We start from the raw sequence: 19,134 nt of genomic DNA, 5'->3' as shown, positions 1-19,134 counted from the left end.
TCCTTCATCGAAATCCGGTTCTTCCTTCGCGACACTCGTGGCTCGTGGCTCCGATCCTCTTCGTCAACACTCACTCGTGTTCTTGGCGCCGGTCTTCGCAATAGGTCGCGAGTTTCTTCTAATTCTTGGGCGATTTATTAGTTTTGTTTTAGGATTTTTTCATTTTCGGTTTCTTCTTTATTTTCAGTTTCTTTTTTGTTTTCATTATATTTTTTTGTTATTAGTCATTTAGTTGTAATTCTGTTTTTTTATTTTTGCTTTTTAATTTTACTTATTGATCTTTTGTATTATTTATGTAACTAGCTTTTTATTTTTATATATTAATGAGATTCATATGTAATTTTATTTTAAGTTCATATGCGAATTTGATGGATAGTGGATGGGTTAGTGGGCTGATTTTAATATTTCAAATTTTTGTGCAAAACGCAAAAAAAAAAAAAAAAAAAACAAAAAAAAAATACATGTACCAGGACATATTGCTGCGATTTGGCCTAGAATCCGCAGCAATATTTGTAGATATTGCTGCAGTTTAAAACCGCATCAATATAATTATTACCCATTGTTGTCCCCTTAATTACTGCGTGCCCAAAATCGCAGCAATAGGCCACTTTTTGACCGCAGCAATAAGCATTTATTCTACTAGTGATGGAAATTATATCTTAAACAATATCTTTCTCGGAAGAGAGATATTATCCAAGATATACACAAGCTTTGAGGTAATTATACTGGTAATGATTCTAAAGGCTGGAAAACATTTCTTATGGAAAGTATTTGAGAAAATATTTTTCCAAAAATATTTTTTTTGACAAGAAAATGGTGATTAATTAATCAAAAGAGCCAAATCTGATATTACAAAGTTCATCACCTCAACTGTTGCTGTATCTAAGCAAACCCTCATTTCAGTATACTGCCTACGACCATGAGCAAGATTTTGGACAACCTTATTCCTCTCCCTCTCCACATGGCTGAGAAAAAAATAGAATTACAAGAGGTAGCTAAATTCAAAATGTCAGATACAACATTTCCAAAACCTAAAAGCTCTCTTTTCTTCTTGACGAGGTGCATTACAAGCTTCAAACAGTCAGTTTGAAGGATGACATTTATGAACCCCACTTCAATGGCAATGGACAAAGCGTGTCTTGCAGCCATGGCTTTCACAACATCCACCTCAAATCCGCCATTCACCCACACACAAGTAGCAGCCACCACATCTCCTTTAGCATCTCGCACCACTCCCCCAAGCCCCACCTTCTCTTCTTCAAACATGGCAACATTCGAATTTTATTTTGTACAACCCAACTGAAGGTGGTTTCTACTTCTTTTGCACAGTGCTACCAAGCTTGAATTTTGACCTCTCTGCATACTTGATTTTCATGATTTCTCCTATAATTCCCATGGCTTTATCAAGAATATCACTCGGGTGCACACACTTGTGATCAAACAACCAAGCATTACGACGCAACCGAATTCCCCACATTATACTCCAAATTAAATCCCACCACTCTACATCCACATGCCAGTTAACAAGACTCATACACCATTCTAACACTAATCCACATTTCCTATCACACGCCTCTAGCCTAAGGGGGGATATTTTCCAAACTTGCTGATTCTTCCCCTTCACTGCACATCGAGTACACTCTATCTACCTCCATCCCTCTCTTCCCCATATTTTCTTTCACAGATAACCCGCCTGTAAAGCACGATACTCAAAGTGTTGAATTTTTGGTGGCCCATGAGATTTTCAAAATTTCTTTCACACCACTTTGCTTGATACTTCATGTAATACCCCATATTTTTTAGTTTTATTAAATAATGAAATATCTATTTTATATTTATTTTCTAAAATAAATATATTAGACAATGGATATTTTAGTATTTTCACTGGTTTTAAATTATTTTGGCGGGAATATGGCGCCAAAATTGGATTTGTTAAGCTTTTGGTATTGAATCCTAGTCAAAAATTTTAAGAAAACCGAAAAAAAATAATCTTTGAGCCATATTTTCCTACGGGATTTTATAGTGATTGAAGGAAGTTTTGTTTTCCTATAACTTCCAAATTTATGATGGAGATTACAAATCTTGGTTGAATCTTCAAATTTATGGTGAAAGTTACAATCTATTTAATTTTGGAAGTTAAGTACTACATATTCTACTCCTATAAATACCCCACACCTTAAGCCATCTTTTCCACACGAAAACTTTGGAGAATCCATACTCTCTTATTTCAAGGTTCTTGTTTCTCTTCTTATCTATTCTAGTTTTATATTTCTTATTCCAATTCCAATTTTCTTTGGGTTAAGAAAAAAAAGATTTTCCATGTTTCTTACTCAAAAATTTTATGCTCATTATAGGTTATTCATGTTTGAATTCATGAATAAGTTCATGTGATAAGTTACTTATTAGATTTTCATATTATTAGTTTGTTAGGAGATCGTTCAATATTAAGACTAAGTGGAGATATTAGTATACTCTTTGTGCAAGATCAAGGTACTTTATGTAGCTAGACCTATTGAAATGTAGATTTATGTGATAAAGTTGTTTATTGATATAATGGTTTGGATTAGTTTAAAATTTGGTGTAAAATGGTTATAATATTTTATTGTTCAGTCTTTGAAGTGAAAAAAGGAATGATTTTATCAATCATTTTTATATATAGAAGTTTTGTTATCCTTTTTGAAAAATTAAATTATTTTTACACAGAAAGGTTGATTGATTTTTATGAACTTTGAATGTTCAAAAAGTTGTTTATGAGAAAAGAAGGTTTATTCATGACTTACAAGTCACATTATTATTATTTCGCTTGATTAACATCAAGAGCTTCAAATCCACTGTTGCAATTATAGTTACCCCTTGATATAATTCTGTGATGGGATGACTAGTTTGGGGGGGGGTGTCACACTTAGCAAAATAGAAGGGGAGATAAGAAGAGGAATTGTTTTTAAGATTATTTTTAATCCAAGTTGTTTGGTAAGAGTTTGTTCTTAAAAGATTATTCTTGAATTATATTATTCACATGTTTGGAAAGAGTTTGTTCTTAAAAGGTTTTTCTTGAATTATTATTCATAGGGTTTGAAAATAATTCATTCTTTAAGAGTTATTCTTGAATTATTAGGGATGGAGTTTTTGAAATGAAAAAAAATATTGCGAACTAAGAAATGTGTTACTTATCTAGTACATTTCATACTCAGTTTTATACTCAGGCGTATTTTCTTTTTCCTACTTGGTTTTGCCCTGTTTACCTTTTTGGTAAGCAGTTTTGTAGGTGAATTTCGGATGTGCATGGGAGCATACTAAGAAGGAGATCTTCACCTAGATTAGGGTGTTTTATTTATCGAGTATTGAGACAATATTTACTTTTATTAATAAGAAGTATTATTATTTTTGGGGTTTTTTTATCCCAAACCACCTTAACTTTATGCCACTCTGCGAGAAACTACCTTAAGTAAACGAAATTATCCAAAACTACCTTAGATAGTAAAAACAATTGTTGATTACTACCTAAATTGTTTAAAGGAGAGTTGGCTGTGGTTTTGAGTTCAATAATAAATATGTGCTGGGCAAGTGACCCTTTTTTGTCATTTTCCATCCACTTCCCTCCATCACCTCATTTCGGTGCTAATGGTGGTGGTAGGGTATGGGTGGGTGGTCGTATAGAATGTGACAAGTGACAGTTGGTGGTTGTTTATGGATGTGGCTTGTGGTGGGTGCTCGTATTGGTGGTTGTGGGTTGTTGTAACACCAAGGATTTTCGCTCATAATTTCTTCGACTTATTTTCTCTTAATTATTATTTTCCGTCCAATTTAGAATATTTTACTTCTAAAAATATTATATCTTATGTTATTTGTTTTCCAATTTTTTTTAAATGTTGTATTTGTCAAATTTATTGGATTAGAAATTATATATATATTCTACTATTTAAAAATGCAAGTTTGATCTAGTATTTTATTTATTCGATTTTAGCGCGTTTTGGACCGTTGCACGACCTTTTAACATGAAGCTTTATGTTCCTAAAAGCTGTCCGAAAATATGTCTTGTATGAGAGTTATTTTCAGATTTATTTCGACCTTTAAAATCTCTTTGTAACACCCATTTTATTACCCCATACTTACCCCAACAATTTCAACTTGTAACCCCCTTTTTATTTCCCTTGGCTGCTGAACCGATCAGGAAAAAAAAAAGGTGCTTTACAACTCTTCTTCTCTCTTTTGCATTTTTCGTCCATTTATGCACACCCACTTTGTTTGCATCGTATCTCCTTCATTTCTCATCGGAATTGGATGTTTGAGTAGTCAAAATCTATCTACTCGGAAAGATTTTGCTCGTGGTGTAATTTGTTTTTGAAGAGAGGGAAAGACGAGACTCCAGTTTCTGTTTCAATCAGACGAGTCACCCGATTTTGTTTTCTTGTCGTGCCTTCACGAATTTTATCATCGCGGAAGATCAAACCGTTGGATCGCCCTGAAATTTGGACAGCATGTTTAGGACATATGGGCCTTCATTATCACCAGAGTGATTTGGAATCACAGCTATAAATGTCGGGAATCGAGATCGGAGCAGAGAGCAGTACATAATGAAAATGCAAGCAATTGGAGGTCTTCAAAGGTAACTAATGGCGAACCTAGTACGACTAGAGTCCGTTTAGAAATTATTTAGTCTTAATATCTAAGTTGCTGTAAATTATATCCTATAATTTGTGGGTGGGTAAAGCTTCATATTTTTGATGTTATACTTGTTATACATGAGTGATTATGAGTGTTAAATATTGTGGAAGACAATGATTCTGTTGTGTTGTTATTCTTGCTTGAGTTTGCTGGTTAGAATTCTTGTTTTATTGTCTTCAGTTTAACTTATGCTTTGGCTAATAAATTTTGTAAATCATATCATTATACAGTTATGAGTTAGCTTTAACACGATCATAATGCTGGTAACTGAGAGCATGAATGTCTGATGTATGCTAGTTTATGTCGTGTTTGAAGAAAGGGTTTTGTTCGTGACTTTTCTTTCTATAGCTGTTAACAAGATTGTTATGTCTTACATAATCTTAAAGTTTTTGGTACATCCTCCGTGATGTATAACATTCTTGATCTTAAGTTCTTGAAATTGGTAGATGGTTAGTTGTGATAATTACTTCTTCTTTTGTTAATTATATATATATTTTACACCTTTGTCCTGTAGCAGTAAAAGGGATAGTGCTTGACAAGTCAGATGGGTTGTTATGGGGAATTACATCTATCCTTGTTAATTAGTACATTTATATATGACTATTGTTATATGTGTACATGAGTTGAATGATATATTTACATATAGTTATAATATCGTGAGTGTCTTATTTATTTTATGATAGTATTGTTGTTGTAATTATATTGAGAGTATAATAATATTGTAGTTTCATAAATCAATATCTAAGTTGTCGACGTTACAGTACTCGAGGGAGAATAATACTGTCTTTAGTACCGTTTCGCCAAGAGTTATGTACCGGGGGGTATTATAGCTAACGTTGTAATTAACCTTGTACCCAAATTCAGACAACGAGAGTGTAGTATTGGAGTATCTGATTATATTGTGTATTTGGTGTATATTTATGTTGTAAGAAAGATTTACTCTTTTTAGTTGGGTGAAATGATTTTTATTAGTATTATAATACTATTACTTTGAGAAGAACAAATATTGTTGAATTGAGACTCTTGGATTGCGATCTTAGTTACTGCTGATTTTAGGTGTAAGGCCTGAAGGGCATCCTTATTATTTTATATTTGATGAATGAATTATTGTATTTAATTGTGAAAATATTTTATTGAGATTAAAATATCCGGTGGGATAGATGTAGTCCCCGGTGAAGAACATGCCAACCACCTAGGTTGCGATTTAGGGGTATTACCTGGGTTAATTGTTGTCGTCCGAGAGGTTGGGAAGTACTGAGCTGGGTACTATCCTGCATCGGGAGTTTGGCCATTCTTAGACACAGACAGTAGGGAATGTAAGCCCATAGGCTGTCTGGAGATTTCGATCTGACAAACCTTAGGAAGTGGGTTGCGATCCACTGACGTTCTGCTCTTTCTCAAAAGCCATTTATATTATTTTGGAGGCTTATGTTTTTTATCTTGTATGTCTATATTAAGTTTACTATTCATGATTTACTTTATTTAACCATGTTCAACTGTTAGTTGTTGTTTTGCTGTTATTTAGTTCAGTTTGATCTTTCATGTTGATTGGGACTTATTTATTAACGCTTGATAACTTCTACATGGATCCTAATTGAGCTGGGAGAGCTGTTAGTTACTCCCCACTGATTGTGGATGTTTGTTGTTTATTTGCAGGATATGTTGATGACGATCTTATTTGGTTTTGGGCTCGGGTTGAGATGTGAGCATTAAAATGTTAGATGTTTTAGGCCTAGACTCTTTTATTAATTTAAGAGTTAGTCTTCTCTTTTGGTTATCAAATTAATTTATTTATACTATTTATTTATGTTGGTTTTATCACTTAGATATTTAAACGCATTTCTTGTAGTAGTGACATTCCCAGAAGACGATGCTTCCGCCATCATCCTATACTATTTATTATTATTTATTACTTTTCTGCTTTGAAATTCTGGGGTGTTACAGTATTTGTAACACCCCGACCCATACGGAGTCGAGTATATTGTCACCAATGCGCATCCAGGGCCAACAACTGTCCTCAATAACCAACACATGTTCTTACGGCGCATTTTGTCCTCACTCATGAGCACCCTGAGAAACTTCCCAGGAGGTCACCCATCCCTGGACTACTCCCAGCCAAGCACGCTTAACTATGGAGTAACTAAGGAAATAAGCTCCCTAAAAGAAAGATGCATCTTGTTGGAATGAGTAGCCTGCTAAATCCCTTTAAAGCAATCATGAGGGGTATTACATACATCCCCACTTGAGAACAGCAACGCCTTCGTTGCGCCTGAGGACTCCACATATTCGGCCACAACGACCTCTGGATCGCCCCAGCCTGGAAACTGATCGCCGGAAACTCCAGATATTCGGTCTAACGACCTCTGGGTCGTTCCATATGACAATGCAGCCCGAGAATCCTCCCCCACTAGGCGCTTGAGGACTCCTAATATTCGACCTGACGACCTTAGGGTCGCCCCAACACGCGGTCGCAGGGTTGCTCTGATACCATTTGTAACACCCCGACCCATACGGAGTCGAGTATATTGTCACCAATGCGCATCCAAGGCCAACAACTGTCCTCAATAACCAACACAAATTCTTCCGGCGCATTTTGTCCTCACTCATGCACACTCTGAGAAACTTCCCAGGAGGTCACCCATCCTTGGACTACTCCCAGCCAAGCACGCTTAACTATGGAGTAACTAAGGAAATAAGCTCCCTAAAAGAAAGATGCATCTTGTTGGAATGAGTAGCCTGCTAAATCCCTTTAAAGCAATCATGAGGGGTATTACAGTTGTAGTGGGTGGTCGTAGTGCTTGTGTGAAGTGCTTGTGTTGGGTGTTCGTATTGCATGGTGGTGAGTGAGACAACTTTCTTCTTATCCCTAGACATGCGTCTTGAGCAACCACTGCTAATATATCAAAAGGTATTATCTCTCACTTTAGCCTACAAGAAACAATAAAGCATTAGACTTAGGAACCCAAACTTTCATCCAAACTTTATTGGGTCCCGTTCCAGATTCAGTTGACTCTAGCTGGTCCTTTCTCATCCAAACCTGCTCAATATGTTTGTTGTTTCTTTTAACAATTTTTTTTTAGCTAGACAATTAAGGATCTTTTGTCCATTCATAATACAGTGATAGCAAACATGCATGACCTTTTCAAGAACGTACTTACATATTCTTAATTCCTCGATCCAAGTGGTTCCCCGGGGGTGCTAGTTGGTTCTGATTCTTGTTGTGGAATGACCAAGAGAAGTTGTACCATTGTTACCTTCCATGGAAGTGAGATGGTTTAAAGTATTCTTTGTAGATAAGAGTTTGTCTATGTGTCTTTAACTGTTTTGAAGCTCTTTGTCCTTGGAATTAAGGACTCATAAGAAAAACATTTTTCTCATCCATAGCTTTGAAATTGCTTTTGACTTTCTCAAGCTTAAACTCGAGTTTTGAAAATAAGTGAATCATTTGGCACGTTGACAACCACTTTTTGCTTACCCTTACTCAATTAATGGATTTGAGCACACAAATCACATATTTTACCTTCGTAATCATCAATTATCTTACTAACTTCAGCACTAGCAGATCTGCATGGGAAACATTTAGCTGGGCAATCTTGAGCGTAACAAACTCTCTATGCGATTCCTCTGCATCATCACACAACAGATTAAAAGCATGCAGTAAATTAGATTAAAAGGCACATAATCTGGAGGACCATGTGAGTTAAACAAATCTTGTAGAGAGGGAACAATTAAGTTTTCTTCACTATCACTAGGATCATCCTCGTCCTTTTCTAGCAAAGAAGACTTAGCTGATCCAAACTCGACCTTGCACTTGTCAAGTGCAACTTCAAGCTCAACCACTTGATCCTTTAACTTGATACACACTTGCTCTAAGTGATCACAACTAGCAATAGCAATATCACGTTCATTTTTATTTTCTTTCAACTCACGTTTGCCAATTATGTAAGCTTCACTTAGTTTAAGGCGTTCATCTAACAAAGAATCAATACATTCAAGCATATTATCTCTATCATAATGATGAATGTCTTCACGAATTTGTTCCTAATTTATCTTGTGCTCACTGAGCACATATTTCTTTGCCATAAGACATAGATTTGATGTATTGTTTCCCGTTATGGTTCCATGAGCTATGATGTTTCCTCTTAGATCCATAATAGCAGTCATGCAAGTTTCATGATTAGGTGATTCTTCAACATCTTCTGATCCAGAATCGGAGTCACCCCACATAGCTGCTATCATAGCCCTCTTGAACACTTTCTTATCATTGCTCTTAAACAACTTGTCCATCCACTTTGGACAATCACAAATGATGTGATTAAAATCTCCGCACTTGAAGTAGGGTTAGTTTTCTTAAAGTTCTTACTTTTGAAATTCTTGTGCTGATCCGTGAAATATTTCTCAAAACGCTTAGCCATCATAGCTATATCATCATATTCTTCTTCAACTGTTCCCTTCAAGGAAACACCTCTGACTGGTCCCTTGTCATTCTTTGACTCAACCAGCATCTCATGAGTCATAAGCAAAGGCAGCCAATTAGCTGCTCCAAACTTAGTGTTGTGAGATCTTTTGCTTCATAGATAGTTGTTACCTTAGCTTTCCATACATATGTTAAACTTCTCAATAATTTTTTAACCAAATCTTCGTAAAAAAAGCTTTTAACAATAGATTTTAAATCATTTACGATAGTCATAAATCTACCAAAGAATTCATTTATTTTTTTCATCTTTATTCATATTAAAAGCTTCATATTTAGACATGAGTATATCGATTTTAGACCTTTTTACCTCAATGTTTCCCTCATAGGAAATTTCGAGGGTATCCCATATCTCTTTAGGCGGAGACGTAAGCAGAGATTATATTTGTCTCATCCTCCCCAATAGCCTGTTGCAATATGGATATGGCTTTGACATTCTTCTTCAACTTCTTGTAATCAATGGAAGTGTATTCACTTTTCTTCTTTATTATTTAGGAACCATTGACCTACTTGGTGATCTCTAATTATCCGTTCTTAATAGCTAGCCAACATTCATAATCAATCCAATAATGATGTTCTTCAATCTATTCTTCCACCAAGCATCGTTTTTTCAATTGAACTTAGGAGTCTTGTTATCGTATCCCATAGCATTGTTTCTTGAGTACTCATGATCTACTAGTATTTATGCACTCATGAAGACCTAATATGAATTGATTAAAGAAATCTAAACTATATCTATGCACTTCAATCCTTGAAGTTTCCCTTGAATCAACAATGAGGAACATTGACTTTTCCTTAACAACTTCGAGTGGGCTTCTTAGCTTCAAGTCTTAGAAAACATGTTTGCTAAACAAGAACACATCATCGCATATCAAATATTCTCTTGACTTTTTCATTTAACAATTAGGAACAGTTGGGTACTTAGTTGTTTCCTAACAGGCTAGAACCACTTGTAATAACAACAGTTCCTTGCAGATGTTTGTCATCATTCAAACCCTAGGGGACTCAATACATACTAATGTAGATAGTTTAAATGTGGTAGAACATGGATATATTGGTATATTAGAATATATACATTTTGGAGGGAATGTCTAGCTTAATTCGAAGATCATACATTGTAAGATCGAATTTGAAGGGAGTAGAATACACTTTAAGTTATTTTCACAGATATTTAATAGGTGGCAATAAACTATGGTAATTTGAATGAATTATAGTGTAATTTTGTAATATATTTATATGTTCATATTCACAGGAATTAAAGTTTATCTTAAACAATGTGGTTTTTCTTCATAAATTTCCACTAACTCATTACCACCATCCCAAATGGTAATGGATGGTATGTTTGGGAGAAAGTAGCATCACCATGGGAATTCTGAATTCCTTTAATATTTACATTTGCTATAATATTAAAACCATTTATGACTACCAATTAGCCAAGCATGCCATCAATATTTGATAGAATAGGATATTCTGTAGAAATATTTTGTACATGGAATTCTGATATAAATAGGTTTCCTTATATGCTTAGAACTATCATTAGTTTGTAACCATAAATGTTTGATCAGTGGCAATCACTCCAATCAAGGAGTTTCACTAAATCTAGCATGGTATTACAACTTTAAGTTTCCACAAAAAATTTTATTTTTCTCCTAGGGATGTGCACCCATCCGCTTCCGTCACCGTGCGCTGCCCCAACGTTGCGCCTCATGGCACCGAGACTCAAATCTTCCTCGAAAAAACCCCCAGCCATGATTACCTTCGCGCTCTTTGCGTCATTGATATCAAAAATTGTATTCTTTTAATCCTTGATCCCGAGAATTCAATATTCAAAGGGTTGAGTTATTTGAGTGCCATGCCCATGTCTTTGATATTCAGCATCATATCAACCCAAAAAAACAGCAATCTGAAATTTCTGAAGACATGTTCAAGCGTCTTTATTCAATACTAAACTATGGATTTATGGCACAATTTCTTCTGATCTACTATAGATGGTTCTTTGCCGTGGGGATATCACATAGGAGCTTTGGGACAAAATGAAGGATATTTTTGAAGATAACAAACATACTCGGCTCTTCTATCTTGAAAATCAATTCAACGCTCTTCAGTTGTCCAATTTTTCTGATGCCTCGTCATATTGCACGCAATTCAAGAGTTTAAAAGATCAATTAGCCCATATTAATCAACTAATTTCAGAGGAAAAATTGGTTTTACGACTTGTTTTCACTCATATTAATACTGATTTTGATGTGGTGGCTACTATGATTCAACAAACTGAGCCCTTACCTTTGCTTGAATCTACTTGGTCACGCCTCTTGCTTAAAGAATTATGGCGGGCTGAAGATCCGACATCCCGAAATTCGAGCTTTGTAACCCAAACACCACCGGCTCCATCAAGAGCCACCAGAATCCACCACTGCAACCACATAACTCCAGTCAATGTGGAGGCAGTGGCCGGTCACGACAGTGGCCGCAGCGGTGCAATAGCCCAACAATAGCTCACACAAGACGCACAATCTATGACTCATCCTCCTCACACTTTGGTCAGCCTGCAATAATTTTCCCCATGGTGTGCATCCCCAAAATGAGCCCCACCTAAGCTGCTGGACCTTTCCCATACCCACAAGACCCAGACATTTATCGCCAGCCTTACTCAGTCCAATACGAGTCTCCTCTAGTGTAAAGCCCTGACTTCTAGTCATCAATATTAGGTTATTTAAAGAGTCATTAGAACTGGAACCTAGACAGTCAGTATGTTACTGCCATACTTTCTGATTGGAAAGCACAAAGCAAATATGAATTCAGAAGTTCAAACATATTAAAACTTGAATACATAATTATCCATTAATTAAAGTTAATTTGAAACTTAGTTACTGAACATAGTGTGACACAAACTTAAACTATAAACATAAGTGCTTAAGAAAGCTTAAAAACTAAACAACTACTCATTACTAGGCCATCCCATTAACAATATCAGTACCAAAAATAGAACACAAAATGTCATGAGCTGAAGCTATGTAACATACTAATCTATCACCGTAAAAACGTTTGTATTCATTTTAATAGAAAACAGACAGGAGAAATAGTAAAAAAAATTTATAAACATAACATTAAATTATAATCATAATCATAATTCTTTTATCATGTTCATAAGCATAGTTCTTTTAATTCAGTAAGTTGGCAAGTATAATAAAAGGGATGTCTGGCCAATTTTATTTTCATGAACAAAATGTAACCACCCGACGACCTTGGCCCCCACAAACAGAATGTGGTATATAATGCCCAAATATAACATAAAACCAACAAGGGACGTACCTCTATTCTATATGGGAAGACGGGTAGGACACCAAAATATTATAAACCCCATTCTACCATCATTACATCTCTATTCTAACTACTTACTTTAATTAAAAAATTAAAAGTTTAAAAATAAAAAAGAAAACTACCTAATTAATTTAGAAAATATAAAAAGACATTACAAAAAGAAAACCATCAACAATTCAAATATCCTTAATTTATTAGATATAATTAACAATTAATTTAATTTCCTACGTTCTTTAAAAAAAATTAATTTTCTACGTCCCTAAAAAAGATTAATTTTCTACGTCCCATCAAAAAAAATTAATTTTCTACGTATTTTCGCACGCACCGCGTGCATATAAAAACTAGTTCCCCATAAACAGAAGGTGGCTAACCCGCCAGAAGGTACATGCACGACCCGACATAACTAAATACTATCAAGAACCATTCTTCCACTTATCTTATAATGTTTTCCTACATCATAATCATAAAACATAATCGTAATCATAATGTAATTGTAATTAAAATAAAATCATAATCATAGCGTAATCATAATCATACTTTTGTAACCTCAAAGTTATTTCATAAAATTCATTTAGAACATCGACAATCATCATAATCATAAAAATATATGATATCCATAACCTGGATAACAATAACATAATGCGAGAAATTATCAAACATATTTAGAAAATAATTATGGGTGTTAGCAATAAATGTTACCTGGTATCTTAGTTAAATTTCTTGATAGTCGAGGGATGCTTGTAATATTCCTTCCTTTAGTGTAATCTAGAATTGAATAATGAATTTATCACTATTTAATAGGACTTTTTAAAAATATTCTTTCTTTAGGCGTCATAGTACTAATTTTATTACTTGTACGGTTTTGTAAAATATAGGAGTCTTACTTAAGCAAATGCAATATTCTTTGTTATGAATTATAATTTATGTTATCATTCTTAACATCTTCAAAACATTTTTTTTAAGGGAAAAGTTAGTACCATTTTCATTCATCCATAGAAAAAGTGTCCATCAGTACATACGGGTTAACCTGAACAGGACTGTGATTTTCCCAAATTTCCTCTACATCAAATGGTACAACCTTAGCAAGGTGATGGGGAACAGCATTATCATCCCTTTTGACATGAGACCATATGAGAGAATTAAAACAACTACTAAGGATTAAGATATCCTCTAAGACATAATCAAGATTTGAGAAGTAAATCATGCCTTTGGAGAGTCTCAAGATAATAACTTGGCTATCCGATTCAAGCACAACCTCATGGTAGCCAAACCTTTTAGCCAGACGAATGGCCATGAGTAGAGCCTTACCTTCAGCTATTTCCACCGGCCAATGAGCTCTAACTCTTCATGTAGTGGCAAATAGAACTCGCCCTTCAAAGTCTCTAGCTACAACACCCAGGCCTACCCACCCTTCGCACGCTAAAGAAGCATCACAATTTAATTTGACAGTTCCTCTGGCAGGCTTCCACACTTTCGCGCTCGAACTCACTCCTCCTCCTCTAGCACCGTAAATCTGCTTTGTATACTTGTCGTTGTCTTCAATTAGGCGCTGCATTCTTGCCATGATAATGGGGTTTGTTGTCGTGGAGTTGGTGAAAACTTTAGAGTTACGCTCGGACCATATACACCATGCTAAATTAACCACTCGTTGCTGGAGCTTTATATCAATTTTCCGCCAGCTAGCTACGGTCTCTTGGATGGGCACGTTCTTGACATTTATCAACAGATGTGAGCATCCACTATCCACCCAGAATTCATGCACTCAGGGGCAAAGGAAAAGAGCGTGTACATTCGTTTCCTCCTCTCCACACCAGGGACAACAAGTGTCTTCAATCATGTGCCTATATACCAACAAAGATCGAGTGGGAAGTGTGCCTGTGCATAGCCTCCATAAAGACAAACGCACCTTGGGGGATGCTTCCACCTTCCACAACATAATCCAAGCTTCATGAAACTCATCCAAATTAAAACTTTTCCCCAACATATAGGCCGTTTTAACGGAATAGCCACCATCTTTTATAAATGCCCAAGTGACGGCATCATTTGAACTTCTTTCACTAAGAGGGAATGACAAGATACATTTTGTGTCACGTTCATTAAAAAGTCGAGTGATGAGCTCCACGTTCCCCTCATGAGAGTTCGAGTGAATTAAATCACTCACCTTTGACACCTCTTCAACCATAGAACATTGAATGAATCTCCCCTCTTCATCGGCTACCCAAGGGTCACTCCATATATTAATGTCAGCTCCGTTTCCCACCCTCTATATCATCCCCTCTTTTAGAAGTGCCTTGGCACTCCAAATGCCTTTCCAGGAGTAGCTTGGTTAGTAACCAAGTGGAGTTTCAAGGAATGTGCTTCTATGATAATATTTTGCCTGCATTACCTTACCAAGAAGCGTGTTCTCCCCCTTCATTACGCGTCATGCTTGTCGACCCAACAACACATCATTAAACACCTCTAGATCCTTGAATCCTAGACCCCCAAAACACTTGAGCTCACACATAGACTTCCAACTCCTCCAGTGTATCCTCCTCCTCGCGTCAGTTTGTCCCCAGAAAAAACGGGCCATGGCCGAAGAAATAGCGTTGGTCACCAATGTTGGGAACTTGTAAATGCCCATCAAATAAGTAGGAATAGCTTATATAATCGATTTCAGGAGCACCTCTTTCCCTGTGCGTGATAACAGCTTTTCTTTCCATCCTTGTAACGTTTTCCATATCCTATCAAGAAGGGCCCCAAAAACAACTTTCTCCGATCTCCCCGCAACAGTAGGAATTCCAAGATACTTCTCATGTCTGTCAACTTATCTCATGTGCAGAAGACCCATCAATTCTTATTTTTTGTTCAGTACTAACCCTTCTGCTAAACGAAACTTCCGACTTATCATAATTGATTTTCTGACCAGATGCTGCTTCATACTTGTTGAATAAATCAACGACTTCTAAGCATTCATGTCAGTTAGCTCTTGCAAAAAGTAGATTGTCATCTGCAAAAAGAAGGTGAGGAATCTCCGGCCCACTCCGACTTGCCTTTGCTCCACGAATTCTTTTATCCTGAACTACAGTAAGTAGCATTCTAGAAAAAGCATATGCTACTAAGATAAACAGATAAGGGGTCCCCTGTCTGAGTCCCCGGGAAGGTTGCACATTACCTCGAACACGACCATTAATCACGAAAGAGTAATTGACATAAGTCAAACAGTTTATAATTAAATTTACCCATCTGCCATCAAAACCCATTGTCAACAATAATTTCTTCGGGAACCCCCACTCCACTGTCATAAGCTTTGCTCATGTCCAGTTTCATAGCAATCACACCTCTTCGGCATTTGTTCCTATGCTTCATAGTATGAAACAATTCCATAGCTATAAGCGCATTATATGTAATTTTTCTTCTGGGAACAAAAGCACTATGGTTCTCAGAGACCAAATCAGAGAGAATAATTTTTAAACGGATTACAATAGCTTTAGAAACTAATTTATAAACCACATTACACAAACTAATAGGCCTATATTGAGCTAATTCAGTAGGGTCTCTTACTTTGGGGAACATGACAATATTAGTTTTGTTAACATTTGCAGGCATCTTAGACTCATTTAAAATATTTATTACAAACTCAGCGACATCATCGCCAACTATATGCCAAAATTTTTGAAAGAAAATTGCGTGCATACCGTTAAGCCCCGGAGCTTTACAAGGGTGCATTTGGGTGAGAGCCTCGAAAATTTCAGCATTTGTGTATGGTTTCGTCAATTGCGCATTCATATAAGATGAGACGAGGAGCCCCATATGCCGCAACACAATCTGCACTAGCCCCCCTCCCACCTCCCCTATTTTCGCTAAAACATTACTATTCACCGCACGCTGCCATGCATCTCTCACCACATTTTCACACCCCTCCTCCAAAAGCCATACAGTTTCGAATTTGAAACCCCTGCTCCCAACACCTCGTCTCTTTGTGTGCTTAATAAACCGCACCACTATCGGACAGTGATCCGATTTGTATCGTAACAAGTGAGAAACTGTAGCCTGTGAAAATAAGGTAAACCACTCCGAAGTCGCCATAAAACGATCTAGCCTTTCTCGGACACGTGTGTTAATAGTCTTTTCCCCTTTCCCAAGTCCACCATTGACCTTCAAAACCCAAATCTCGAAGCCTACATAAATCCACAACATTTCGAAAATGGGTTATCTCTCGTCGTTCAGTCATCGCTCCCCCTTCCTTCTCATCATACGACATAATCTCATTAAAATCACCCCTGAACATTATAGGGAGTTCTGTTTCATTACACAAGTGACGGATAGGAGACCACGTTTGATGCTTATTAACTCCATCCGGCCATCTATAAATACCGACAAATTTCCACTCAATCCCATTCTCTGTCAACACATCCCCACATATGTGATGTTGCGAAAAAGAAACAAGCTTAAATCGAATTTTCTCTGTCCTCCAGAACACACACAAACCTCCTGCTTTACCTTAACTCGACACCCCAAAAGCATTCGAACACTCAAGAGACTCTTTCAAACTCTCCACTCTCTCTTTATTTACCATAGTTTCCGACAAAAAGATTATGTCAGGGGCAACTTCACGACTCCATTTCCGAAGCCTACGAACTAACCAAGGGTTGGCCATCCCCCGGCAGTTCCAACACAGAATACTTATTGGACTTGGTGGGTATGTTCCTCGACAGACCTTACCTCACGCCATCCAGAAATTTCATCAACACTTTGAGCCTTTTTTGCTGCGCCCATCTCCACAGCCCCTTCAAATCCTCCCTCTCTTCCTCGCTTCCCTACTTGCTCCGTCAGCACAAAATCATGCTCCACCCCTTCCATAGCATCCCCCTTATCTCTTTTAAATTTCTTCCAGTGTCTCACTCCTTTTTTCCCCCCTCTACTGCCCCAGAAGGAGGGCCTACCACTTATTTGGTCAAAAGCACGCCACTAACTCCCCCCTCATTAGTTAACACTTATAACCCCTGGGCCTCATTTATTGCACTACTTTCCTCCCTAATGATGTTAATTATTCCAGAGGCTATCCCATCTGTCCCTCCATTATGCCCCACTTCTTTCTCACCCCCTTCCTCCACTTTGTCAAAGCTAGTCTCCAACAATCTTGGACCACTTCCCTGCTGATCTATAACAATTTCAGTCGACCCAATTTCCTTATTACCCTCCCCCTTTTGCCTAGGCCGGTTTTCACCTACTACTTCCTTCTTCTCTCCCCATAGGTCCCCACCCACTTCAGCCATCCCATGACAAGCATCGCCTCCTCCCCTGATCGCAACGCCCCCCTTATCTTTAACCTTAGTATTCCTTGGTTTGGCAACAAAAAGGTTCTTGCGGCATGATTTAACCTCCTCCACCTCCTCGACTAGTTTTTTAGCCCCACGCCTAGGAGTAGCCCTCAAGTGTTTACCCCACCCCATGCATTGCTCTGGTTCATCATCATCAACATTAACACATTCGTTTTCGCTATGTCCAATGGTTCCGCAAAGAAAACAAAAGAAAGGTACCCGTTCATAACCAATGGAAATGTGGAACACTCGTCCATCCTTACCTTGAATATCCTGGAAACGGCACAATGGTTGTGCGACATCCATCATCACTCTCACTCTTCTATAATTGTCAAGATTTAAATCATCATCTTCCAGTTCCATCACATACTCAATTTTTGAAGCAATCGCCCGACAAATCGCAGACGAGCGATAATTGAAAAGAAGGTTCTTTAGCCGAATCCAAAACGGTGAATGTGTGATAGGAACATCCGCCGGTGGATCCTCACCATTGAATTCATTGAGAATAAGGAGCTGATTCTCAAAACACCAGGGTCTACCCTCCATAACTTTCTCCTTATTTCTGCAGTGGAAAAACTGAAACACAAAAAGATCAGGCCCAATCATTCGAATTATTAGGCGCTTAGTGACCGCCCATACTCGGATCATTGTCCTCTTGAACGCTTCGATATTAAAACTTCTTTCGGTCACCAATCGTCCTACGAGAACAAACGATACTTGGTCCTTATCAATCCCGTCTTCCAGTTCGCCAACCTCAAACACTTGGGTTTCAGCATCATTTATTTTAAGGTTTTTACATTTTTCTAGGAGTTCGTTGGCCATGGTGGATCGATCTCGAGCACCTAGGGTTATGATTACCTGTCTTTAAAGGGAGAGATTTCCTTTCTTCCGAGGAAGTAACATCTTCAAAACATAAAAGCTATATTGAAGTGATAATAATAATAATAATAATAATAATAATAATAATAATAATAATAATAATAATAATAATAATAATAATAATAATAATAATAATAATATAATAATAATAATAATAATAATAATAATAATAAATAATAATAATAATAATAATAATAATAATAATAATAATAATAATAATAATAATAATAATAATAATAATAATAATAATAATAATAATAATAACAATAATAATAATAATAATAGTAGTAGTAATAATAGTAATAATAATTAGGAAAATTTGTCAGAAACCACCTTTATAATCACTTTTTTGTGAGAAACCACCTTTTAAAAAAATTTGGTTCATTAGCCACCTTTTTAGTTCTTTTTCTTGTTGGAAGCCACCACTTGCCGGAATCTGGCGTTGACCTTGATTTTCCGGCGTTGACCATCAGATTTTCGCCATTTTTCCCC

At 36.6% G+C, this 19,134-nt stretch overlaps 1 long non-coding RNA gene across 1 annotated transcript; it reads left to right on the top strand.

Moving 5' to 3' along the window:
- The first annotated feature begins 3,654 nt into the window (after nt 1-3,654).
- LOC125495132 (uncharacterized) lies at nt 3,655-6,577 on the top strand. The gene is made up of 2 exons (XR_007271814.2): nt 3,655-4,606; nt 6,322-6,577. It is a non-coding gene; the product is annotated as an uncharacterized LOC125495132 (long non-coding RNA).
- The last annotated feature ends 12,557 nt before the right edge of the window (nt 6,578-19,134 follow it).

This window comes from Beta vulgaris, chromosome 2 (assembly GCF_026745355.1).
Source record: "Beta vulgaris subsp. vulgaris cultivar EL10 chromosome 2, EL10.2, whole genome shotgun sequence".
Classification (NCBI taxonomy): Eukaryota; Viridiplantae; Streptophyta; class Magnoliopsida; order Caryophyllales; family Amaranthaceae; genus Beta; species Beta vulgaris.
The sequence above is the reverse complement of the archived record's forward strand: the minus strand, read 5'-3'. Positions and strand labels throughout refer to the sequence as shown.